The sequence below is a fragment of the Miniopterus schreibersii genome (assembly GCF_964146895.1).
Source record: "Miniopterus schreibersii genome assembly, chromosome: 6".
NCBI classification, from domain to species: domain Eukaryota; kingdom Metazoa; phylum Chordata; class Mammalia; order Chiroptera; family Miniopteridae; genus Miniopterus; species Miniopterus schreibersii.
The window spans coordinates 16,570,708-16,595,793 of record NC_138107.1 but is presented as its reverse complement, the minus strand read 5'-3'; the positions used below and the strand labels follow the sequence as shown (position 1 = coordinate 16,595,793).

General features: G+C 43.6%; 1 protein-coding gene across 4 annotated transcripts in view; it reads left to right on the top strand.

The window, feature by feature from the left end:
* Positions 1-12,543: 12,543 nt before the first annotated feature.
* The window catches only part of PLA2G7 (phospholipase A2 group VII), a 36,857-nt gene continuing 24,314 nt past the window's right edge, over positions 12,544-25,086 (top strand). Inside the window, exon 1 of one of the 4 annotated variants that reach the window (XM_081139722.1) lies at positions 12,544-13,079. The gene's annotated coding sequence lies outside the window, so the exon portion shown is untranslated. Of the gene's footprint in view, positions 13,080-13,134; positions 13,585-25,086 lie in introns of those variants that run through there. The other 3 variants (XM_081139725.1, XM_081139724.1, XM_081139723.1) reach the window with 3 other exon arrangements.

Here is a 25,086-nt window from a genome sequence, read left to right as displayed (position 1 = left end):
GCCTGTCATCATTCAGAGATCTGGTAGCAAAGGATGAGTTATCAAAGGACATTATAAGAGCACTGCCAGGGAGGTAGGAGGGAAAGCAGGAGAATATAGCGTCACAGAAGCTAAAGGTTAGGAGGAGTGACGGTCAACCACGTCAAAGGGGGTAGAGTTTAATGAATGCCTTAACAGGAGGGAAAAGAGTCACATGAGACCCCTTGCCCACCTCAAAGAGCCCAGGGTCTTATCATGCTTTCTAAGCATCAGAACAATTCCAATTCAGCTTGATTTTATTCAACAAATACGTATTTGATAAGTAACTAATAAGTGTGGAATGATGCAAGGTTCCAATGACAGAGGCCTCCCCTCAAGGAACCTGCAGTCTGATAAGGGTCCCCAAGGAAGAAGTGGAGCCATGTCATCCGCAAACTGCATACATCTGGGGCCACATCTCCTACACGGTTCCTTCCCTGAAACATGTGTCCCCCACTTTTCAGAAGTTCTCATTACATCACTTTGCTCTTATGAAAGGCCTATATCAGTACCTATTTTTGCTAACCGAAAGAAATCCAAAGAGGATTTTCACTTTTAAGAGAAAAGACGAAAATAGTTCAGTGTTTGTTTTGCAGCAGTTGTCATAGAGGCAGCACGCACCCCCCAGCGCGAGCCCCCCGAGCTCCTGCCCGGGAACCGCACTCAGCATCTCAGCGTCAAGCCGCCAGAGCTTTGAGCGTGTCTGTGAGCATCTGTGCTTCGTCTCCATTCGTTTTGTGCATCTGTTAGCAAGATGTGTCCTGAGGTATCAGAGAAGCCTCAGAGAGCCCGTTAGGGTGTTATGCTAAGCGTAAAACCAGATGTAAGTAAGCACATTTGGTATGATTTGCTAGCTTATTTTGGGGTCTGGGAATGCTCAAAATTTTTCTATATAAATTAACGATAATTGTGATGGGGAGAAGGGCACATAATAAGAATAGAGCCACAGTTGTTTAATAATTATTCACCTTACTAACTATAAATAAGAGGTTTTCTTACAGATCCTGGGAAACTAGAGGATGTGTTGCAAGAAGAAAGACAGGGTTGTAAAAAGAATTACATTTTAAAAGCAGACCAAGGATAAGGCATGCTTTGACTTGGTTGCTGTGACTGGACCCTGACCCCCTCCGGGAGTTTGCCTCAGGAACCCTGACCATTCTCTGGTCCTAGGAACTGGCTGAGCTGTTTGTAACATCGTAGATTAGCCACCTTGTTATCAGACTTTGAGCTCCTCAAGGCCAGACTGCAGACCCTACCCTCCTTTCCCTGTTACACTTGCAGCTCGTAGCTGCATGCAGTTATCCTCTCCCTCCCTGGTATGTAATCACCCAACTGGTGAGGGGGTCAGAGCAGAATTTCCAGGGTGACTGACTGCTCTCCCCATACTGCCAGCATTATTGGAATAAATGCTCATATGTGATTCAACTAGTGACAGGTAGTCTCAGACCCATTGTGTCCAATATCAACTGCATCTTTGCTTTAGGCCATTTCAGTTTACTGAAAGGCTCACAGGAAGCTTAATTTCCATAGCGGGGGAAACCTGCAATAGGTTTCTGACCCCCAATTTCTTGACTTCCATGAAGTCTTTTCCCCCATAGTATCAAAGTCATTTTTAAATCAGGAAGAGACCCTAGAAATCATGAGTCAAAATTTCATTTTATAGGTGAGAATATTGAGACCTACTGACACGAACTTTTTCATGGAAGTCTCACTGCTACTGGGTTTTAATTCATCTCTTACAAGCTCCCCACCCTAGTTAAGCTCAGCTTGCAAAGTAGATGTACAGTGACCACAAGTTCAAGTGTGGACTGGGCAGCTTTGCCATTCCTTTACATATTTACTGCCTACTATTGAGCCCTGCTCAAGACACTGTGAATTGATTCTATTCTGCCTCCCTCCCATTCTAAAGAAGATGACAATAACAAGCCCATGTACACTTTGTTCTCAGTGTTTTAACATATATTAATAAGTTTACTCATGTGGGGCAGGTACAAGTATTATCCATACTTTACAGGAGAGCAACCTAAGGCCACATAGAAATCTAGTAAGGCCTAAGGTGACAAAGCTGGTCATTAGACCAGCTCAGGTAGTTTGGTTACAGTAACTGTGGTCTTACCTACTCTGCTGCATTGCCTCCTGAGATGATAAGTCAGAGTCACATGTAAGAGTTATTGAAGTTAAGGCTTCCCCATCATGAAATTGAAATGATGCAGTTTCCATTTCAAACCAATACCTGTGAAAGAGGCAATCCATCGAGGTGGACAGAATGATAACATGGGAACTGGGAGTGGCAAGAAGGAAATGAAATATTTGTTGAATAAGTTTGTGCAACAGGCATTGTTCTAGGTGTTTTATGGGCATTAGCTCATCAGTTCTAAGTGGGAGATATAGTTTACAAGCAAGGAAATGGAGGCTCAGAGGGCTTAAGCATGCTCAGACCAGAGCTGTCTACCTCCTGTTGAGAGGGGGGAGAGCTGATCAAACTCAGTCTCTGTATCTGGGACCGGGAAGGTGAGAGTCGAGTTTCATTTGTGGCTTCTGAATCATTTGTTCCCTTCTGCTTATATACATCTTGTGGGAGCTTTCACGGGGCCTCCTAGTCAGGAAGGACTTAGCTTGACACCTTGGTCCATCCCTGGGATTAGACTAGAGAAGGGGGATGTGCTGGGCCTGGGATTCCAGCATCGTTGCTGATCAGCACACACTGGAGATGTGGCCAACCCAGCACGAGGCTTCTGGAGTCTTGTTCTGGGGAGTAAGGATTTCCGAGTTGGCCATATTTTCGCTAAGGTGTTACTTTGTCATCTTGTGTCCTTCAGAGGCATAGCTTGGTTCTCCTCTGAGCCGCTACTGGGTGCTGCACAACCCGAATGTGGGTCTATGCAGCCCCCTCATGCCGGCTTTAGATTATATAAGGGTTTATATGAGGGCTCTGTGTTACTGTTTTTGTACCTAACACCCTTTCCATGTAGCAGCCCTTGTCCAGACATTTCATCTTTTTTACTGTCTCCTGTGGACCTGTTGCCTCTGGCTCAACTGCCTTGAGGAAGTCCCTTTGTAGGGGACAAATTCACAACAAATTTCCCCCTAGTTTCTAAACATTGATCACACATGCCAAAAAAGCCCATATCTCTCTTTACAGAGTTATGCATCTAGTTGAGGAGATAAGATCTTTTTGGTGTCATTGTTAATCCTCACCGGAGGATATTTTTCCATTGCTTTTTCAGGGAGAGTAGAAGGGAAGGAGGGGACAGAGAGAGAGAAACATCCATGGGAGAGAGACACATTGATTGGTTGCCTCCCACATGCACCCACCTGGGCAAGGGGATCAAGAGCCAGGAACCGAGGTAGGTGCCCTGGACTCGAATAGAACCCATGACCCTTTAGTGCTCAGGCCAACTGGCCAGGGCAAAAGAAGGTGGAGGTCAGATCCTGAAAGGCCACAAATGCCATGGCAAGATATCTGGACTTGATCTCTCTCTGTGTACAGTGGGAAATGTTGACAGTTTCTGAATGGGGAAGTAAAGTCCATCATTTTTAGAGAAGTAATTTTGCCACAAGAAGGTCATAAGGTATTCTGGGGGGAGGGACAGCCATGAAGGAGGGGAAAACAATAAAAAGGAAATAAAAGGGCATATACTTTAACTCAGAAAATCCATTTTCAGGCTTTTATCACAAAGAAATAATTTAAAACATGCATAGAGATTTAACCGCAGTGGTATTCACTGAAGTGCTATTTCAAAAACTAAAAATTGTAAACAACCAAATTTCTAACAAATAATCCAAATTTCTACTATTAAGGGGAAATACAGAACCATTTGTGATACTGCACATGTGTACTTAATGGCTTGTAAAATATCAGTATTATATTGCTAAATTTAAAAACAACCTTATAAAACTGACCAATAATTTAGTATATATGCATGGACTTGTTTATGTGGAGAAAAGCTTAGGTGGGTGAACATTGAATTTGTATTAGCTAAACAGCATTTTTCCTACAAGGAGCATGTATAACTTGTCTAACAAAAGAAACATTAGATAGTTGTCAAGGGTAGAGCTTTTGAGAACCTTGGTTAGCGTGGTAATAGTAGGAGTGGGAAGGAGGGAATTGATGACATCGTGTGTGTGGAATCAAAGAACTCAGTGCCTGGATAAAGGAAGGAGCCAAGCGACTGTGAATCATAGCGCCACAGAGGAACACTGGGAGCCTTGGAGGTAGCACAAAACCGCCTACATCTTGATTGAGGTTAATAGAAGTGTTATCTATGACTTAAGCAAGAAAAAACATCCTGGAGACAGGTTCGACAGGCCAGGTCTTAGAGCTCAGAAACAAGTCGATTTGAAATCCACAGTTCCAGAGTCTCCAGGTAAACTGAGTCTAAATAGGCATTAAGACACTGTCAAAGAGGAATGAAGACTAAGCCTGGCATAGAATAATAAATTTTGGAACTGGCTAAAATATTAAAAAGAGGAATCTTTATCTTCTCTCCACTTTAGAAACTTAGAGGCATGACCTCCTGGGACCTGCTGTCTTCAGGAAGGGCTTCACCTCTGAAGTCTTGTACTTCAAATTCCCTTCTCTGACCATGACATTCTACCCTCCCACTTTGTCACTCTGCCTAGGGTAGGTGCTTCCCACCTACTCAAATCACCAATATTTTTCAGTTCTTCCTGGTTGTTCATGCTATGTATGTATGTGTGTATTCTCTTTCCCATAGGTGTGTGTGTGTGTGTATACATATATATGTGTGTGTTTGTGTATGTGTGTGTGTGTATCTCAAGTGTTCACTCTGCTTACCAAATATTGTTCGAAGCAATTTGCATGTATGAGCCTTTGATCCTCACTGCAACCCTGTGATATAGATGCTTTTGTTATTTCTATTTTATAGATTAGGAAACTGACGGTTAAAAGGCTGTGTGTAACTTGCCCAAGGCCTTGGAGCTAGTAAAGTAGTACTGGATACAAGCCCAGGTCTGTCTGACTCAGCCCTTTGCATGATCACGTCTCAGCCTGGAGAACTGTCTGGAAGATATGTACCACACTGTTAAATAATTACCTAATGAGGTTGCAGTTATGGAGGCACTCCCACTTTCTATTTTGTTGTTGTTTTGTTTAGATTTCCAACAATACAAATGTATGACACCTTAACTAGAAAAAATAATCTATCCTTTCAAATTACCATCAATTCCCTTATTTCTTAGCCATTGGCCAGTCTCCTTCCTAATTTCCAAGCCCAGGTCACCCTCCTTTCGGGTCGTGTTCTGGACTGGCACACATTCCCGGGAAAGCACATCACCTGACAGACCGACTGCACGACTAACGAGTGAATTCCAGCCGCGTGGGGCTCAGGAGGCTTCGAACATCCTCAGGCAGGTCTCACGACCGTTCCCCAGATTTCCACTCTCCTGCTTTTCCTCACTCAAGATACAGCCATGTCTCTTTCCTTTTCTCTTCCATAAAATGTCTTAAAAGTAATTTACCCTTAGAGTCTGTATCCTCACCTCTACTCCTTACTGACTTCTTGCCTTTATCCTTTGATTACACTAAAATTGGTTTTGGGGGTTAAAGATTAAAATTGGTTTTTGTTCTCCTAATTGCTAAATCCCACAGCCCTTCCTTCAGTCTTCATGAATTCTATTTAACCAACAGTATTGATCATACTTACCTTTTAAAATCTCTTTCTCCCTTGACTTCTTTTTTATTTTTATTTTTAAATGTATGTTTATTGATTTCAGAGAGGAAGGGAAAGGAAGAGAGAGAGAGAAACATCAATGATGAGAGAGCCATTGGGGATGGAGCCCGCAACCCGGGCATGTGCCCTGACGGGGAATCGAACCTCGATCTCCTGGATCCTAGGTCAATGCTCAACCGCTGAGCCGCGCCTGGCTGGGCATCCCTCGACTTCTGTAGGGCTTCTTTCTCCCATTCGCTGTCATCACTTTGACCAACATTTCAGTTTCACTCACTGGCTCCCTTTCCTCCTACCTCCCCTGAATGTAGTGTTCTTTAGAATTCTGTCTTTTACCTTTGCTCCCTCTGAAAGCTCTCAGTGGGCAGCCTCACGCACTCTGGGCATTTTCACTTCCAAATAACTTCTTTCCAGGTCTCCATACTGAGCTTCAGACCTTCATAACTAATTACCAGTGAGATGGTTCCACCCAGAGGTGTCCTAGCTCACTACAGAGGGAAAAGTCCCATTTTCCAGTGTTTGCTGATTTCTGTGGCATGAAGTCCCTGCTATGACCGATTTCTAGCTATCAATGTGAAGTTGCTGAATAGAGCTGGAGAGAAGCGTGCACAGGGGGCTCTCCCAGGCAGGTATAAGGCGACTCCCCACATCACTTACTCCCTCCAGCATCCAAAGGCAGAGGATCTCAAATATTTTTATGACATATGGTGGAAAACACATTTTAAATCAGTTACATACATACCTATATATGTGCAAATAAAAGTTCTATGAAACAACACTTAACCTTACCACATATGATACACTTTAAAATTTGTCAAGTACCATTTCATTAAAAATTACTTGTCTAGCCGGGCAGGGCGTGGCTCAACAGTTGAGCATCAACCTAGGATCCAGGAGATCGAGGTTCGATTCCCCGTCAGGGCACATGCCCGGGTTGCGGGCTTGATCTCCAGCGGGAGGCATGCAGGAGGCAGCCGATCAATGACTCTCTCATCAATGAAGTTTCTCTCTCTCTCTCTCTCCCTCTCCTTTCCTCTCTCTGAAATCAATAAGGATATTTAAAAAACAAAAACAAACAACAAAAACTACTTGTCTATGTTCACCAAGTATATTTCATAAGCCATTAATAATTCCAGACTCACAATTTTTAAAACACCATCCTCAGGTCTTTCAAACCAATATACACAGAATTTCATTTATTAATTCACTTCTCCAACCTGTTTTTTTTTCCTATTTTTCTTTCTCAATTAATGGCCCATCATCTACCTGGCTTCCCCAGCTAGAAATCTCAGGGCCATTTTGGACTCTTTCCTCTTTTTTTTTAATATATCCTTATTGATTTCAGAGAGAGGAAAGGAGAGGGAGAGAGAGATAGAAACATCAATGATGAGAGAGTCATTGATTGGCTGCCTCCTGCACGCCCCCAACTGGGGATTGAGCTTGCAGTTTGGGCATGTGACCTGACAGGGAATCGAACCCCGATCACCTGGATCCTAGGTGGATGCTCAACCCCTGAGCCATGCCCAGCTGGGCTCATTTTTCTTTTTTATCCTCACACCCATTTCTGCCTTGCAAATATCTCTCAAGTAGAACTTTCAATCTCAATTCCCACTGTCACTGTCTTGTTTTATATCATCACCTTTCTCCTAGTAGCCTCCTAATCCATCCCCTGCTTTTGGTTTCTCCAATCTCAATGCATCTTTTCTCAGTACAAAATTATTTTCCAAAAATAAGAAACACAACTACTCTACTTAAAAACTATGATGGCTCCCATTGCCCCCAAGATATTTTTCATTCATTCAGAAAGCATTTATTGGGGAACTACTTACTATGTGTTAGGTTTCTTATTGGATGCAGGCTAATAAAAATGACTTAGTTCCTGTCATCAAGAAGCTCACAGTGCAAACTCTATTACATGACTCAGGAGACTGTTACTTTAGTCCCAGCTCACCTTCACATCCTTACCTTCTGCTCCATCCTATGTGCCTAATGCTCTTGCCACGTGGAGAACTTGGCATTCCCACATCATGTTGTTCACTGTAGGCCCCTGTGCCTTTGCTCATGCAGTTCCACGTTCTGTAGAATTCTCTTCCTCTCTTCTTCCCAGGTGAGCTCTTATTCATTTTTGAAAGCCATTGTCAGAACTGGAAAGGAAGAAGTAAAACTGTCCTTGTTTACAGATGGCATGATACCGTGTATGGAGAACCCTACAGATTCCACCAAAAAACTATTGGAACTGGTCAATGAATTCAGTAAAGTAGCAGGATGCAAAATAAATACCCAAAAATCAGTTGCATTTGTATGCACCAATAATGAACTATCAGAAAGGGACGCTAAAAAAATAATCCCATTCACAATTGCTTCTAAAAGAATAAAATACCTAGGAATAAATTTAACCAAGGGGTGTAAAAGACCTGTACTCAGAAAATTATAAGACACTGAAGAAATAAATTGAAGAAGATAGTAATAAGTGGAAGCATATACCCTGTTCATGGATAAGAAGAATGAACATCATTAAAATGTCCATACTACCCAAAGCAATCTATAGATTCAGTGCAATTCCTATCAAGATATCAGTGGTATATTTCACAGAACTAGAACAAATATTCCAAATATTTATATGGAACCACAAAAAGATCCCAAATAGCAACAGTGATCTTGAGAAAGAAGAACAAAGTTGGAGGAATCACAGTACCTGATATGAAGCTATACTACAAGGCCATAGTAATCAAAACAGCATGGTACTGGCATGAAAACAGACATATAGATCAATGGAACAGAATAAAGAGCCCAGAAATAAACCTATGCTTTAATTGTCAATTAATATTTGACAAAGGAGGCAAGAACATACAATGAGGTAAAGATAGTCTATTCAATAAATGGGGTTGGGAATATTGGACAGATATGTGCAAAATAAAAAAAATAAAAAGAAACTAGACCACCTTCTTACATCAAACAAAATAATAAACTCAAAATGCATAAAAGACTCAAAACCATAAAAATTTTAGAAGAAAACATAGGCTGTAAAATCTCAGACATTTCTAGTAGCAATATTTTTTCTGATATATCTCCTTGCGCAAGGGAAACAAAAGAAAAAATAAGCAAATGGGATTACATCAAAGTAAAAAGTTTTTGCAAAGCAAAGGAAACCAACAAAATGAAAAGACAACTCACTGAATGAGAGAACATATTCACCAATACATCAGATAAGGGGTTAATATCCAAAATTTATAAAGAACTTTTAAAACTCAGCACTAACAAAACAAACAATCCAATTTAAAAAAAATGGACAAAGGACATGAGTAGACAGTTCTCCAAAGAGGACATACAAGTGGCCAATATATATGAGAAAAGACGCTCAACATCACTAATCATCAGAGAAATGCAAATCAAACCACAATGAGGTATCACCTTACATCTGCCAGAATGGCTGCCGTTAATAAATGAACAAACACGTGCTGGCGAGGGTGTGGGGAAAAGGGAACCCTCGTGCACTCTTGGTGGGAATGCAGACTGGGGCAGCCACTGTAGAAAGCAGTATGGAGTCACCTCAAAAAATTAAAAATGGAACTGCCTTATGACCCAGTGATTCTACTTCTGGGAATATGTCCGAAGAAACCCGAAACACTAATCAGAAAGAATATATGCACCCCTATGTCCATTGCAGTGTTATTTACAACAGCCAAGATTTGGAAGCAGCCCAAGTGCCCATCAGTAGATGAGCGGATAAAAAGCTGTGGGACATTTACACAATGGAATACTACTCAGCCATAAAAAAGAAGGAAATCTTACCCTTTGGACAGCAAGGATAGACCTGGAGAGCATTATGCTAAGTGAAATAAGCCAGTCCAAGAAAGTCGAGTACCATATGATTTTACTTGTATGTGGAGTCTAATGAACAGAATGAACAAGCAAAATAGAGACAGACTCATAGATCTCGAGTTGGCTGACTGCTGTCTGGGTGCCGTGTGGGTGGGAGGGGAAAGGCTGGGTGGGTGGAGGTGGAAGAATTGAGTAAAAAAGGAGAAAAAGAGGAAGAACTCATGGACTTGAAAAACAGTGTGGTGATTGGTCAGGGGGAGGGATGGGAGAGGTAGACGAGGGTGTAGGGGGATAAATGGTAAGGGAAGAAGACTTGACTTGGGGCGATGAACACAAAATACAGTGTACAGATGATGTGTTGTAGAATTTTGCTGTTGTTCTTGGTGACCTGGCGATGTCTCGATAAGATGATATCTTGACTCTTGGTTGGGCCAGCCTGACCATGTCTGTTCAAGGACACATTGTCCATAGCTGCGTCACTGCCTTAATTGCTTTGTCCAGAGTCAAGGGTAGTATATGGGCATAAAGGCCTGGGAAAAAGAAACTTAAGGAAAAAGAAACTTAAAGCCCTGCTCACGTAAGTACATGTGTTCTACAATTTTATAAGTAATATGATTATATTTCAGATTAATTCAGGTGCTCAATCCTTGGACATTATAAGTGTCCCTATCACTATGTTGGTGGGAAATGGGAGTGAGAATTAAAAGATAAGAAATAGCCCTGCTGGTGTGGCTCAGTGTTGAGTGTTGACGCATTGTGAACGTAAGAAAACATTCAAACCTGTGAAGAATTTTTTGTGAGTTTGAGCCAAACTGTCAACATATGCTAAAGAGCTAAAATCTCAATGGATTGAAATAATGCTCCAGAGAATGGCAGTTTTGCACCTTGTTTTTTACATTACAATCAAAGGAGAAGACACAAGTGGGTTACGTGAAAATCACTGGTGATAGATGAGGGAAGAGGGAGAAAGCAAAGTGGGGAAACCTCTGGGATTGGATAAAAAGTAAAATGATAGACACATACTTCTACATAGGTGGGTACAGGACAATTAACAGTGAATAGTTAACAAGATATAAATAACAATGTGAAGATTCCTGGTCTCTGCCTTGGTACATGGGGGGGTGGGGGGGAAGAACTGCTTTGTTTTGCAAAGGCGTGTGTTAATCAGGCATGCTTATTTCAGATGTAAAAGACAACTGGACAGGCTTAGTTGAGTGAAAATTAACTCTTGTTAGGGAAAAATACTGCCTCAGGGCATGGCTACCAACCATAAAGAGCTTATGTCCAAAAGTTTTAATTTCAGACCATCTTTTGTGGTTATTTTAGGCCTCCGAGTTTGCAAGGCCGCCACACAGGCCTGCTCTGAGCTTTTCAGGTTTAGTATGTGGCCCCTTTCTGTCCACACTATGAACAAAGAGGTCCCTGGTGCGACTCGGGGCAGGGCACGTGCCCGGGTTGCCCCCAGTAGGGGTCATGCAGGAGGCAGCTGCTTGATGTTTCTCTCATCCATGTTTCTATCTCTCTATTCCTCTCACTTCCTCTGTCCCTAAAACCAATAAAAACATTAAAATTTTATTTTGTAAAAATAAAAGATAAGAAATAGTTCAACAAAGAATCAACTTATAAACACAAGTACATTATTTCTTTCCTTCACTGAGTAACACTGAAGCAAACCCGACACCAGACCCACCTTGTGACCTTTATGTCTGTCGACCTGCCTTCCTTTCCGAAAGTGAGGCCCATTCTTTATTCATTTCAGCAGACTAGCATCGCCAGGTACAACACAAAATGCCCAGTTAAATTTGAATTTCAGGTAAACAACAAATAATTTTTAGTAAAACTATATTCCAAATATTGCATGGGACACATTTATACTGAAAACTTTTTGCTGTTTACCTGAAATTCAAATGTAATCAGGTGTCCTGTAGTTTTATTTGCTCAATCTGGCAACCCTACCCTGAGTGTTTTCTCCAGGCACGAACCTGCTAAATGCCAACCACTCCGTCAGCCTCAGAGAATATGATCTGATGATGACGGCGAGGCATAGAGTTGGCATTGAGAGAAATAAATAAAATACTTCCCATTTGCCTTCAAGACCTGCTTTCAAACGCCACCATCTTTTGGAGTGTGATGCAGAATATCGAGCTGCTTTATCTCATTTTGAGGCCAAAGGGAAAAGAGTCTGAGAGATCTCTTGGGTATCCTTTTAGAATACAAGTGCCCATTTAGATTAATATTCTGGGGCAATTTGTTAAACAGGAGGTTTTCTCGGGTAGTACAGGAAAATGTAATTAGGCTAATACAGTTTTATTTAATTTTTCATCCATTGGGTTTACATAAGTCATTGCTTCTTTATAGATATTAATATTAGATACCACTGTTGAATGTTGGCCGTGACCAGGCTCACCCTAAGTATTTCATGTGCATTTGCATTTCATTCCCACAAGGTGACTCTCACTGACGTACTTTGATTATTTCCCTGATAGGGATGAAGAAACTGAGAAGCAGAAAGGCTGAAAAATTTGCCCAAGGTCGCAGCACTCGTAAGTGGGAGAAAGGAGCTGTTATCCATGTCTTCTTACTCCTGAGTTCTCAGAATAAAAATAAAATAAATTTCATTTACACTTCTTTCACCCACCCATCCACAAAACCTCACAAAAATCAAGATTTAAAACATGCAAACTTTAATAACACTAGACATAAATGTCAAACCGTGTTCCCTGAGTCTCTAACTGAAACTTTTAATAAATATGCTTTTATTAGAAGTGGATTGCGGAGGAAGCATTGGAAAAGGGAGGGAATTTCAGTTAAACTCCAAAAAATTGGGCTAAACTGAGCTGTGAGATGGCCCTTCTTACACCATTTCCCCCCAGGCCATAATTGCTCTTTCTGATTGCCTTGCACTGCACTTCCAAGGAGAAATGAAACCAACACTGTGGCAGGCCTTCCAATCCACAGCACAGTCTACACGGTTTTTGACTTGGTGTCCACCCTGCGCTGTACCGGAATGCTTAGGGCATGCCATGGCACAGATGCCAGCAGAGGGAATCTAGTGCAACAAGCACGGTTGGCTTGATGTGGGGCGAATTAAACAGGGAACAGATCTAATCTGAATCAGAATGGAGTCTGAGAACAGGACGGGGGGGGGCCACAGCACCCGTCCCAGGCGCCGTCTGAGTCCATCCCAGGGCGGGTTAAATGAATTCGCAGATCCAGGCTGCGGGATCGCGGGCCCTGGGGTGGGTGTTGGGTGCGCCAGAGCACCCTCGCATCCCAAGCTGCCTCTGCTAGTGAGAAGCTGGTGGCCGCACGCTCCTCCCCGGCCCCTCCTCCCGCAGCTGGGGGAGGGGAAGTCGGGGCCATAAGACCTCCCAGGACGCACAGAGGGCAAAGCCCTGGGGCTGCCCTTTCGCCCGTGCGCGCCGGAGTTGCGCGGGGACTGCTGCGGGCAGAGGTGCAGAGCCGCGTTCGACCCGCTCGGGGGCCGTCGGTGCGCAGCGGAACGCTCCCGGGGACCCGGCTCTGGAGAGCAGCTCGCCGCGGCGCACGGTGAGAGGCGGGCGCCGGGGGAGGGGTGCGGGGTGGCGGGGGAGGGGTGCGGGGCGGCGGGGCCCGCGCTGCACCGGCGCGGCGCTCGAGGCGGAGGAGCCGGAGCCGCGCGGAGCTCGGGGAAGCGGCGCAGCTGGAGCCGTGCCCGCCTCCTGGCCGGCGCCGGGCTCGCGGTGCCCGCTGCCCTCGGGGACAGCGCTGGGGTGTTTGCGATCGGCGGAACGGAATTCAAACCCAGGTCGCCCAAAGCTTTTCTGGAGGAAGAATCCGATTCGGTGCCGAAGGGGAGAATCAGGCCAGGGGAACTGGAAACCCAGGGCGTTTTCTCCTCTATGGGCCTCTCGCTGGGACAAAACAAAGCAAAACCATCCCTTAGGGCGTATTGCTTCTGCACCAGCCCAGCTCCGAGTAGCTGTTTTAGGACCAGAATTATAAAAACAAAGCAGTGCTGTCCCTGCTCGGCTCTGTCGCTCCTCGCGTCCCAGAGCTCCCCACTTCGGGCCAGGTAGGCTCAGGGCTGCTCAGCCCTGGGGCGGGAGGGGAGCAGAGAATGTGCTCTTGTCCCTCATCCCCTGGAGCTTCTCCTAGAAGTTTCTGTCTCCAAAAAACCCGAAAAGGCCAGGCTTTCCATCAGACCCGTGGTTCTTGGGGCAGCTGCCGAGGTGAGGGGGAGGGAGGAGAGAGGTGTGGCGGGTTCCTAAGGGGAGCTTGCCACCTTTGAAGGACACACAGGTTCAGGTTGGGAGGGACTGGTGTTAACAAATCAGGCTTGCACAAATTGCCTTTGACCCGAATGAGATGCTGAGCTGGGAGACTGGTATGTGAGTAAGGGCAGGAAAATGCGTCTGTTGTTAAACTGTGGGCCATCCCAAAAGGCTCAGGACCAAGTATTGGGCTAACATGGAACTCGGGGACGAAGGTATTAAGTATTGGTCTGATCCATAAGAAGGAGATGGCCTTCTGGCCCCCACGAGGGACGGGTGAGCTGCCAGGACCTGGACAGATTTCGTCACAGAGGGAGTTCTGGTGGCCCTGGGGAGAGAGCCACCCAAGTGGCATTTTCCAGCTTGCCCACTTCCACTCACTGCCCATGGGCACGAAGGGTTCTCTCTCTTCCCCAGACATTTGTGCAGGAGTTGCTGCTGTGGACAGCGTGGTGATGCCCTTCATTGAAGTGGGCCCTTTGTTCTCAAGGCAGACACCACACTCTGTCATCACAGACTGTCACCAGGGCTTCCAGTGTCGGTAGAGCTACTAGCAGTGAGGGAGTAGCAGAGTTGGGAGGGATGTTAATCTGGCTCAGCAACTCATTTGACAATTGAGAAATCCCTTCTGAGGTGCGAAAGGGCTTGCTTAGCACCCCAACTGTTCCCCGAAAACAGAAGCCTGGGAAGCTGGTTCCTCATTTCCTCTCCACTTTATGTCTGTGCTTGTGCACTTCGGTGGTGAGGAATATGCATTCCCTCACCTGGTTAGATTTGGGGACTAATACAATTTTCCTTCCTCTTTGAGACTCTCAGCACAGGGCATTAAGGAAAGTGCTGACTAGGTACCTGAGCAACTGGAATGGGCCCCCTGGGAAAGTCAGCTGGAGTTTTGGCATCTGTTTTCCTTTCCCTGACACCTCAGAAAATGGATACTTTCTGGAAAGGAAAGGGGCTCAGGGCTGGGAATCATGTAAGGTGTTTATTGAGAAGGCTGGCTAACCAAGAAGACAGGGAGCATGCGAGCATCCAAAACCTGTCTTCGGGAGTGGCCTGAGGGATCGGGTTATATGGGGCAAACTGAGGCTGGGAATGGAAAGCAGCTACCTGCAGCCCTGGAAGTCATTCTTTTGATCTTGGTCACCTAGGGATGTCTTGATAAGGTGACATCTTAACCCATTGTTCACAGCTGTGCCACCTCCTTAATTGCTTTAGTCCAAGGGGAGTGCAGGGTGCAAAGGCCTAGGAGAAAGAAGCACAAGGAAAAAACCCCTTAAATCCCTGTTTACATAAGTATATGTGTTTTACAATATTATAAGTAATATCATTATATTTCAGATTAATTCAGGTGCTCAATCTTTGGAAATTATCAGTGCCCCTGTAATCAGGTTATTTATACCTTTGTTCATCTTAAGCCTGATTTTTTTTTTTTAACAATTCATTGATTTTGAGAGAGAGAAGAACGGAGAGAGAGAAACATCAATGTGAGAGTATAACATGGATTGGCTGCCTCCCACACATCACACACATCAAGTCCTCCATCCCCACCCCCACCAGGGATCAAGCCCAACCCAGGAATGTGCCTTGACTTGGAATCGAACCGGCAACCCTTCAGTGCATGGGATGACACCCAACCACCTGAGCAACACCTGCCAGGGCAAGCCTGATTTTAACACCCATGATTATTGGCCCCACTGACCTCTTGAGACATTGAGAAATTTCCATAAAAGTGAAGCACTGAAGAGAAAGTATTGAGTGATAAGAAATCGAAGGGGAAACATTGAGCTCAAAATTTATATTGTTCTGGAATTCTGTGGAAGCTTTGTGGTTTGAAGGGATGGGCAGTGGATTTTGACTGCCTTTCTCTGTGAAGCAATCATCTGTTATGTACTCTCACTGTCACTTTGACCGTTTTATAGATATAGCACTTTAATAGAAACAGTCTATTATATAGGCTTATAGTTTCTTTTCAAAAATAAACTTAGCAGTTGAGGAGAAAGAAAAGCCTACTGTAAGAATAGATACTGATTGAATTAAGGGGCTAGTTGATTGCTAGTACAGCTTTGTGCATTCCTTCCCTGACTTCAAGAAATAATTATTGAGCCCAGCCCGTGTGGCTCAGCGGTCGAGTATCGACCTATGATCCAGGAGATCGCAGTTGGATCGTGGTTCGGTTGCTGGTCAGGGCACATGCCTGGCTTTGGGCTCGATCCCCAGGGGGGCCAAGCAGGAGGCAGCCAATCAGTGACCCTCTCTCATCATTGATGTTTCTATCTCTCTCTCCTTCTCCCTTCCTCTCTCTGAAATCAATAAAAATCTATTATAAAAAAAGATTTATTGAATACCTACTGTATGCCAGACACTGAATATAGAGCAATGTGATTAAGACAGGGCTCTGTTCTCATGGAGTTCACGTTCTACAACTGAGGGATGAGCAAAGTAAATTCATGTAGTATTGCAAGTTTTGAAGAAAAGGAAACAGTGCTGTGGTAGAGTATTGTGTGTATGTTAGAGAGAAAGGGAGAGAGGTGGGAGGGGCCCAGCTTTTTTTTTTTTTTTTTAGTATTTTATTTATTGATTTCAGAGAGAGGAAGGGAGAGGTAGAGAGAGACAAAAACATTGATGATGACTCATTGATTGACCATCTCCTTCACACCCCTGCTGGGGATTGAGCCCAGCAACCGGAGCATGTGCCCTGCCTGGGATTCAAACCTCAGTCTCCTGGATTATAGGTCGTTGTTCAACCACTTAGCCATGCCAGCCGGGCAGGGGCCCAGCTTCTTGGATTGGGTTTTGAGGAGAGGCTTTTTTGAGAGATGGCCTGCAGATGAGCCCCCAAGGAGATGGGCAGACAGTTCCAGTGGACAAGATTACAAGTGCACAGTCCTGGGAACAAGCTCAGTGTGTTTCAGGCACAGTTGAAAGGCAGTGTGGCTAGATGGAGGTGAGGGAGGGGGAGAACTGAGGAGTGAGGTGGAGGGGCAGGGGCCTGGGCCTGCAGAGCCTCGTAGGCTGAGGTAAGCCCTCTGGGCTTTACGTGCAGTGAGAAGCTAGAAGCAGAGGCATGAGAAGATAAGAGTTACATTCTTTCAGAGGCCACTCTGGGTGCTATGTGAAGAATGGCTGATGGTGGGGAAAGGAGACCAGCTCGGGTGTATTGGTAGTGATCTAGTGGAGCGTGGAAGAGTAGGCAGGCAGAGCTATATTTGGAGGTAGAGTGGGAAGTTAATGTTTCTGTTTCAAATTCCCCATCTATGTAATGAGGATGACATTGTTATATCTTATAAAAACAAATAAGCTTGTGAATATACTCTTAGGATAATGTAAGAGTTTTATTACTATCCTTATGTGCTAATATTATGTCACTTTGAATTCCCTGTGCATCATTTTCAAAATTTTTATAATAAATTTCAGTGTCTTTTTATTTATCTTATTCTTTTCAAATAATGTAACTTATTATACATAAAAAATGTTCTGCTCTGTTCATAGTGTTGGGAACTTTTAACTAAGAGCTACCTATAAAACATGCCATCATAGAATGCTGTGATTTTAATGCTAAACTGATAGACCACTTTGGGAAGTTGAAAGTGATCAGGTAAAATTCAAAATAGAGTATTTGAAACAGGGAATTGGAAAAAAAGGACAGAAAAGAGTTAGCAGCTTTGCCTTTGTCCTGAATAGGGCTGTGCACAGATATCTGTGTGACGATGGCCTTTTGATCATTGAAAATCTACACGCGGCAGCAGGATTTCTGGTGGGGGCGTTGGACCGGGCTTGAGTAGGGTTGTTTCCCTGAGTGAAGCTTTCACTGTCTAAGGAAGCTCTTGAACGTTCCCTAGTTGACCACTGACTAGATTTTAGAGAGCCAGGGAAAAGTTTCAGTGTTGTTTACCACCTAGGGTAGGAATGACCTCAGCAACAGGACAATCAACTGCCACAGTGAAGCAACCCTATTTCTCTTTCCTGCCTCATGTTGACACACACGGCCCTAGAGTGAGATGTTTCTGTTTTCAAGCGAATGGAAGCTCTTCCTCAATTACGTGGTGTGCAGGGCAAGAGCCAGCTCTTAGAGACTTGGTTATCTGCACTTACCAGACCCCATTCATTATTTATTGGTCAGTGCGTCTGAATTTCAGCTCGAAGTGGCCAGTCTGGTGATTCAAATTGCAGACAGAATGTGACAGCAATTCCGGGATCTGTATGGCTTCTTTTCTGCCATATTTACCATCTTCATCTCTTAGGATTGAGCGTGGCTGGGGCATCTTTAAGGAGGGTTGTTCTAGTTCTCCCTGGAGGCCACTCATCTATTCTGTTTGAGTTATATGTTTTGAAATGTTGAATTAGCTGCTCTCCTTTATAAATCAGTAGATTTTACAGAAGAATGTAGTTTTACAGCATTTCTTGAAAAATAAGCTAGGAGCTCTGGTGACATGGAGCTCTCATTCCTACATGACAACAATCAGCTGAAGAGGGGTGTGACTCCCTTTTAGGTGGTCCTGTTTGTCACAGTGCCCACCACTGATTTTTCTATTACACGGGTTCTGCTTAACTCATCTACATTGCCTGGCTGATCTTAACCCTCAGGTTGAGGGTTATCTGGCTGGCTGTTCCACTCTTGCCCTCATTCAATGCAGGAATCCCTTCTCAGGATCCTTGCTGGTATTCCTCAGACCTGCACTTAAACTGCTCCTTTAATAAAGAGAATACAGTAATTGTTGTCAAGCTCCTGACCAACTTCTACAATCTGGATCCAAGTAGAACATGTCCCTTTTCCATAAATCTGTAGCTGTCATGTATTCTCTGGGTTTCCCCCCGGAATAAACATCCCTAGTTCCTTCAACAGCTCCTCATGTGACTTGCTGCATTGTTCCCTCACCAGTCTAGTTATTGTTCCCTTGACTCAACTTTCATTGTTCAAGTCCCTGAAGCCCCAGCACTTCCATGAGATGTGCTTTAACTGGGGTGGAATGTCCCAGTGTGCTTTCAGTATGGCATCAAACTGCTCAGTGATAGTGGTCTTAGAAAACTCTTAATGTCTATGGCCTTATAGCTGATTAGGGCTCCAGACATCTGGACATTTGCACACTGGGTGCAGATGAGGTCCCATTTTCAAAATGTAAGTAGAACAAATTGATTTTATTTTAGTTGCAGCTGTTATGTCCTTGTACTTATATATGGCTGTTTTATGAAATTACTTCCACAATAGGGAACTGCTGCTTATTTTTCTTTTGACTTTTATTGAGTTTCTTAGGTTGTGAAATGATTTCACAAGAGTTGTGTCTACTTCCCAAGATAAGAAGCATTAGAGTCTTTTGCAGAAGTCACTTACTTAGATGTTATACATCTAAGACAATCTCCAGACTAAGTTTTGATTCCATTAGTTCATGTGGTAGAGAGAAAAATAATATTAATAGAGTAGGTAGTTTTTTTCTCTTTCCTATTTTAAATATTAACAAGTATGAAGTAAGGTAATTTTTGTCGATGGTTTTAAAAGGGATCATATTTCTCAGATAAAGACGGGACCTCAGAGTCCAACTACACCCATGCACCCCTCTCTTTTCCACCCCCCTCCCCCCCCCCCCCCCCCCCCGGCAGGGGACCAGTTAGCAGTGTTTGAAGCCTTCTCATGACATTGCGAGTTATACATCGCAAAAGGCCTGATTATCAAAAGGTTCTCCATTGTATTGACCAGGCATCTGCCTCCCTATAGCCTGTTTCAGAATGAAATATTTCTTCCTTAGTAAACAAGGATTTGGTTTCGCCTGCATCCCTTAGACCAGGGTTTCTCAATCTCAGCATTACTGACATTTCAGGCTGGATATTTCTCTGTCATGGGGGCTGTCCAGTGCATCATAGATGGTTATCAGTATCCCCCGCCTGTCCCCACCAGAAGCCAGAAGCACGCACTCCCGGTTGTGACAACCAAAACTGTCTCCAGACATTGCCAAATACCTTCTGGAAAGCAAAACAGCCCTGATTGAGAATCACTGCTATAGGATGATATTCTGGCTGCGTTTAGCTTGCTTCAGAATGAAATATTGTTTCCTTATCAAGCAAGGGTATAGTTGCTTTAAAAATATTGTTATAGAAAAATGTATGAGGTCATTTACATCTAATTATGAGCAGGAGCTTCCACAATACAAAAGTGCAACCCGAATTCCCCTTTGCCATGTAAATTAACATTTTTACAGGTACTGGGGATTAGGATGTGGACTTTTTTGGGGGTGGGGGCTGGGAGTAGTGTCATTGTTCTGCTTGCCATATACTCCCATTCTAAAGGTTAATCAGAAAGAGTTTGACAAAGAGACCACTGATACTTGTGAACGAGAATTTTCTTTCTCTTCACCGGTAGCAGAAGAGTTAAGGCACATACCCTAATCTGTTGCCAGGACTGGGTTTTACTTGGCAGAAATTCCAGACCTGAGAATGGATATTTTACCTACTGTTTTAGTTTATCTTTTATTTCAAAGGGGAAATGATGCCTGATAAGAATTTAACAGTGACAGATAAATAGGGTAAACAGGACTTGCAGAGGTCTGGTAGGATATTTGGAGATCTTGCTGAGATTTGAAGAGCACATAGGAAACCGTGGTTTCAGTGGTAGATACAAAGTCCACAAAAGAAAGGCAAAAAGATGCCTACTTCTAAATGGATTGAAATAGGATGTGTTCTCTGAGCTCTCATTTAAAGGTCTTCTTGCCAAGCCGGATGTGGCTCAGTGGTTGAGTGTGGACCTAAGATCCAGGCGATCGGGGTTTCAATTCCCGGTCAGGGCACAGGCCCGGGTTGCGGGTTTGATCCCCAGTCGGGGGTGTGCAGGAGGCGGCCGATCACTGACTCTCTCATCATTGATGTTTCTGTCTCTCTCCCTCTCCTTTCCTCTCTTTGAAATCAATAAAGATATATTTAAAAAAATAAAAAGTAAATAAAGGTCTTCTTGATCTGCCAGAATGATATTTTATCTAGTAGTCAAGGAACCAAAGTAGAAGAAAATGATTTTTAGCCTTTAGTATTTAAAGAAATTGTTGATTTTTAAAAAAATAGATATTCTCATTGATTTAAAATTGTGGAAAAGAGAAAAGTAGAGGGTTAAAAAAAAATTTAGTTTCTAACTATACAAAACCCTTTAAAGAATATAAGCTTTGTAAATATTTGTTATTTCTTTATTTTGTTTCTTCTTGTCTCCTCTTTTGTTTTATGTATCTGGGATCATGGATAATTCTCTTAAATCTCTATATAACATTTTACTAAATATTAAACATAAACACTTTTCATGGTCATACAAACTCTTCTTAAATATCCTCTTAAATATCTTCTTAAAATTATTTTTTATTAGTAAAGCAATACATTGTATTGTAAAATATGTAAAACATAATGAAAAACACCCATAATTCCATCACCCTTATTATATTAATTAATAGTCTTTTTAGTATGAATTTTTACATGGCAATTTTATACTCTTTTTCCAGTTAAAATTGCATTGTAAACAGTTTCCTAAGTCAAAGAATTATTTTGAAATTATCACATTAATAACAGTAAAATCCCATTGATTATATTATCTTATTGTTTAACATCTGTACGGTTTCTGTGTGTGTCTGTGTGTGTTGGCTCTTATAAATAGAGTTGAAATAAACGCCATAGTGCATTTTTAGGGTTTTACTTCCAAGTGTATAAGATGTTTTTGTGTGCCGATTTTAGAAATGTTATGTAAAGGTCAAAGGATATAAGCAATTGGAGGCTTTCCAAATTACCTTCCCCAAAAATCAGTGAACCCACTTATACTCCCACTAGAATTGCTGACTTTGCTTTGGTAAATTTTGCACCATTGAAGAATAGGTTAACCACTTTGTAAAGTATATGATTGTCTTAACTACTATGTTGTATACCTAAAACTAATACAAAATAGTATTGAGTGTAAACTATAACTGAAAAAATAAATAAAAAAGAATAGGTAAGTCCTGTGTTCTGGATTTTGGGTTACCAGTTATTGCTCCCTGTGGCCAGTTAGAAAATTTTGTATTGGCTGGTTGTGGCAATAATGAGTTTTCATAAATTACGATTATGAAGACTGTTGTATCAAGAGTTTTAGTGTTGTCACCTTGGATTCTTCAGTTCTAAGTGTCCTAAACAAACATTAGACTTTTCAGGGTCCTAGTTCTCAAATATGAATGCATTTCTAGCTAATTCATATCCCTGAGTTGAAAAAAAAAGGCACTTTTCTATGGTGAGGAAACTTTGAGAGTTAAAAGACTTCTTATGAATTATTCCTCTGTGCTCAGATTCAGAATCCTTTGTGGTCATTCTCTCAGAGTTCTCAGTGACCATCCGAAGATGAAAGACTCCAGTGTCGGGAAGATGGGACTTGTGGCCATACATAGTAGTCCTTTGTTCAGAAAAGCAAGAAGCACTGTTTTCATTTTAGTAACATGGGAAGTGTTGCTAAACATATTCCCCTAAAATACATATTTGCATAGAGGATTGGAGGTTACTTATAATAAAATCACAAAAAACAAGAAAACAGGGTACATAAGAAATAAAGCTTAGAGGAATGTATTGTTAAGGGCCTGCTGGTACATCATAGAACTGTGAGAAATCTAAAAAGGTCAAAGGGCCCAGCTGGGTGTAGCTCAGCGGTTGAGCATCGATCTAGGATCCAGGAGATCGAAGTTCGATTCCCGGTCAGGGCACATGCCCGGGTTGCTGGCTTGATCCCCAGTGGGGGGCGTGCAGGAGGCAGCGGATCAACAACTCTCATCATTGATGTTTCTGTCTCTCTCCCTCTCCCTTCCTCACTCTGAAATCAATAAAGATATATTTTTTTAAAAAAATTAAAAGGTCAAAGGTAAGGACCTTTTTAAGGAGCAGCTTCAATCTATTTAGAAAAAGAAAATGGACAGAAAAAGAAAATATTTTAAATGTTAAAAAGTGACATGAATTAATGCAGGATAATACTGCGAAGTGAGCATGGTCTGTGGGTGCTAAGGAGGCACTGGGGGAAGCTGATATTGCCCTTGACCCAGCCAAGGTCCCCTTGAGCCTGGGAGCTAGAGCTGGTTACGAGGTGAGGGTAACCTGTGCTCCGAACTGGGATTGAAGGCAAAGAAGGTGTTCTCTGTTTTCCTCTGAGAAGGATGGTTTCAGGTCCTCAGGTGTAAAGGATAGAACAGGATGAGGGAGGGTGTATGATTTACGGAGAGAAGACCCTAATGTGACGGGGGGAGAGAGGCGCACTAAGGAATGAGGAAGGGGCTGCCACAAATCTCAAGGGCCCGCGTTTAGCTGATCTGAGGCGGTGGGCACACCTGGTTCAGGAACAGGTTGAGGCTCCAGGCCCCTCTATTTACCCCCCCCCCACGTACACACATACACATGCCGTTGGACTAAGGACACAAGGAGACACCACTGCAGTGCCGAAGTCATTCCTGCAGACGTGCATTGCACCCCTGGTGAGTGAAAGGCCCTCAGTGTGGGGCACAGTGGGAAATGCCACCACGCGTGGGACAGGGGTCCACACTCAGATGTGCTGCGTGTAGGGTCTCTGTGTTCTGGCCCCTGCTCTTGCCTCCAGCCTCCTTCCTCCCAACACCCATCTGCTAACATCTCCTCGCACCCCTCTTACTGATCCCGGCCTGCGCCCCTCAGTGTCCCTTCTGTGCAATGCCGTCCTTCCTCCCATCAAGCCGAGTCAGTCTCCTATGGCTCTTCTTTTGAGAGTCATCTCCAGTGTGACCTCTTCTAAAAACGCTTTCCATCCCTTCCAGCACCACCCACCCCAGACCGACCATCCTCCTCTGTGCCCGCACTGAAGTCACATCTGTCCAAACATCTCAGACTTCAAATTGCATTTAAAAAACCCAAAAGCTGTCTCCATGCCTCCTCGGCACTTAGCCGAAGCAGAATTAAGCCCTGTAGAGGGTACAAGTGCGGCAAATACTACACTATACCCATCCTCTACAGTTGACATATAATATTATATTAGTTTCAGGTGTACAACATTTGTATAACTTACTAGACATTTACATAACTTGCAAAGTGATTACCCCGATAAGTTTAGTACCTCTCTGACACCCTCATACCTTTTAAAATTTCTGTTAGTTTGCAGCCTCAGGAGCTTGCCAGGGAGAATGTGAAGCCGGGCCCCATATACACAGAGGGCAGGGAGAGACTCAAGAGAGATGCAAGCCACTCGAGGTGGGTAAGTGGCAGTTTAAAAAGTAAGGGAACTTCCAAACGAGGCTTGTTTCGGGCAACCACAAGATGAGTAGACTTCACGAGAATCTTAAAGTTTACAGAGAGGCCTTAACTGGGTTCAGTCGTGTGTACTGTCCAGATGGTCTCAACCACACATTGCTGTCTCACGGCTGTGTCCTTGGGCAGCTTCTAACGTGACCAAGGCAAGCACAGTGCATGTTCCCAGGACAGGGGAGGCAGTGAGGAACCCGAGTCCAGCCTGAGGGTCAGCAGGAAGGAGGTCATGCCCTCTCCATGATTTTCTCCAACAACTTACTTAAACCTAATCCAGTTTGGATTCCAAAGGTTTGAGCTGCAGTCAAGATTCTTCTTTGCTTATCTTTAAGAGTTTCTGCTAGTATTAAAGCAAAACAAAACAAGAATCAGCAAGTCGAGACATCGGGAAACCAATCCCTGGGTCTCTTCTCAGATGCCTGTGACATGTCATCAGGAGCGTTTGCTGGTTCTGAAACTGGAAAGGTGGCCATTGGTGCTCCCTGTCACTCCCAGAACTAGTGAGTAGAGATGAGGGTTGGATCATGGGCACTTTATTCAGATGGCCAGTGATCTGAGAAGACCGCAGGGTTATGTACCTCAAAGACCGACTTCCATCTCATCTCAAGCCGACCTTTTTTATCAGGGCATGAAAAGGGTAGGTAAAGGGTTTGGCATTCAGGGAAAAGGTTAATCAGATGAAAGCTGCAGCCCAGCGATTTTCCCAGCGTCCCTTCATCTGCTCACCGCTGATTCTTTATCTGCATCCTGGGCGGCAGACGTTCTGTCGCTGGAGCACAGTGGCTCAGATACCATCTTGATCACTTGCAGTCCTCCTGGGGCACAAAGGTCGAACTGCAGGAGTCAGGGCAGGTCCTGTCATACATTCCAGTCTCTGGAACAACAGCTTTCTACGTGCATTAATTACCGAGCCTATTAACTATATAACTAAATCTAAAATGTTTAACTTCTTGAGTTCCCCATCTTGAGTTCTTCCAGAAGCTTGCTTCATCAAGTCCTCTCCCTGGGCCAAAGAATTCTCATTCAGGATTTTAGAAAATGTAGAACTGGTAGGAAAA